This window comes from Pristiophorus japonicus, unplaced genomic scaffold (assembly GCF_044704955.1).
Source record: "Pristiophorus japonicus isolate sPriJap1 unplaced genomic scaffold, sPriJap1.hap1 HAP1_SCAFFOLD_428, whole genome shotgun sequence".
NCBI lineage: Eukaryota > Metazoa > Chordata > Chondrichthyes > Pristiophoridae > Pristiophorus > Pristiophorus japonicus.
Genome location: NW_027254179.1, coordinates 505,001 through 507,500, shown reverse-complemented (window position 1 = coordinate 507,500; position 2,500 = coordinate 505,001).

Below are 2,500 nucleotides of genomic sequence, written 5' to 3'. Positions count from 1 at the left end.
GTTGTCTGAAGGTAACTTTTCCCATCTTAGCGCCTAGAGAATAATATATCTCCTGGTGTTCGAACAGGAAAAGTCATTTCTGCTCGATCGTCCGTGGGGAGCCTTTTGTAAGTTATTTCAGTCTGGGCCTATTCAGGGAGTGTGAGAAGTTCATTATTAAACCCCCTCCGACAGTGCTCCCTCAGTACTGCCCCTCCGACAGTGCGGCACTCCCTCAGTACTGCCCCTCCGACAGTGCGGCACTCCCTCAGTACTGCCCCTCCGACAGTGCGGCGCTCCCTCAGTACTGCCCCTCCGACAGTGCGGCACTCCCTCAGTACTGCCCCTCCGACAGTGCGGCGCTCCCTCAGTACTGCCCCTCCGACAGTGCGGCGCTCCCTCAGTACTGCCCCTCCGACAGTGCGGCGCTCCCTCAGTACTGCCCCTCCGACAGTGCGGCACTCCCTCAGTACTGCCCCTCCGACAGTGCGGCACTCCCTCAGTACTGCCCCTCCGACAGTGCAGTGCTCCCTCAGTACTGCCCCTCCGACAGTGCGGAGCTCCCTCAGTACTGCCCCTCCGACAGTGCGGCACTCCCTCAGTACTGCCCCTCCAACAGTGCGGCACTCCCTCAGTACTGCCCCTCCAACAGTGCGGCACTCCCTCAGTACTGCCCCTCCGACAGTGCGGCGCTCCCTCAGTACTGCCCCTCCGACAGTGCGGAGCTCCCTCAGTACTGCCCCTCCGACAGAGAGGGACAGAGAGAGAGAGAGAGTGAGAGAAGAGACAGCTAGAGAGAGACAGAGAGAGAGAGAAAGAGGGAGAAACACAAAAAGAGAGAGAGAGACAGAGACAGAGACAGAGAGAGAGAGAGAGAGAGAAAAACAGAGAGAGAGAGAGAGAGAGAGAGAAAAACAGAGAGAGAGATAAACACAGAGAGAGAGAGAGAGAGACAGAGCGAGAGAGAGAGAGAGATAAACACAGAGAGAGACAAAGAGAGACAGAGACAAAGAGAGAGGAGACAGAGAGAGAGAGAGAGCGAGAGAGAGCAGACAGAGAGAGAGCGAGAGCGAGAGAGAGAAACACAGAGAGAGAGAGAGAGCGAGAGAGAGGAGGGAAGGGGTTGCGGTGGTTGGGATGGAGACAGGTTATTTATCTCGGTGGGTGTAAATGTCCCGGCTCTGGGTGAGAGCTGTGTGTGTGTGTGGGATACCCAGTCAGAGAACATCAGAAATAGGAGCAGGAGTCGGCCATTCGGCCCCTCGAGCCTGCTCCGCCATTTAATACGATCATGGCTGATCCGATCATGGACTCAGCTCCACTTCCCCGCCCGCTCCCCATAACCCTTCACTCCCTTATCGCTCAAAAATCTGTCTATCTCCACCTTAAATATATTAAATGTCCCAGCCTCCACAGCTCTCTGGGGCAGAGAATTCCACAGAGTTACAACCCTCTGAGAGAAGAAATTCCTCCTCATCTCAGTTTTAAATGGGAGACCCCTTACTCTGAGACTGTGCCCCCTAGTTCTAGTCTCCCCCACGAGGGGGAAACACTCTCTCTGTATCCCCCCTCAGGGTGTAACAGAATCGGAGCAGTGAGTGTGAGCGATGAGGATCTGCAGAGATTCCCTCGCCCTCCCCCTCCCCGGGCGGACACTAGCCCAGGCTTGCTCCGAGACGTGTTGGGACCCGGCTGTGAGGTGTACGTGGTGTTTTACAGAGAGAGAGAGTCCCTGGGTCCGCAGTCTGTTCCCCGCCTCTCACCCCCAGCTCCTCAAACCCCCATCGCAGGCAACACGTGTCCTGGCCACGGGGGGCACTCGATTCAGGTATCTGTACTGTCCCAGGACCCCGGGGGAGTGGGTGAGAGAGGGGGGCACTCGATTCAGGTATCTGTACTGTCCCAGGACCCCGGGGGAGAGGGTGAGAGAGAGGGGGGCACTCGATTCAGGTATCTGCACTGTCCCAGGACCCCGGGGGAGTGGGTGAGAGAGAGGGGGGGCACTCGATTCAGGTATCTGTACTGTCCCAGGACCCCGGGGGTGTGGGTGAGAGAGAGGGGGGGCACTCGATTCAGGTATCTGTACTGTCCCAGGACCCCGGGGGTGTGGGTGAGAGAGAGGGGGGGCACTCGATTCAGGTATCTGTACTGTCCCAGGACCCCGGGGGAGTGGGTGAGAGAGAGGGGGGCACTCGATTCAGGTATCTGCACTGTCCCAGGACCCCGGGGGAGAGGGTGAGAGAGAGGGGGGCACTCGATTCAGGTATCTGTACTGTCCCAGGACCCCGGGGGAGAGGGTGATAGAGAGGGGGGGCACTCGATTCAGGTATCTGCACCGTCCCAGGACCCCGGGGGAGAGGGTGAGAGAGGGGGGAAGGAGTGGGGTGAGTGTGTGTGTGTGTGTGTGAGTGTGTGTGTGTGTGTGAGTGTGTGTGTTAATGTGAGTGAGAGTGTGAGTGTGAGTGTGTGTGTGTGAGTGAGTGAGTGAGTGTGTGTGAGTGTGTGAGTGTGTGTGCGAGTG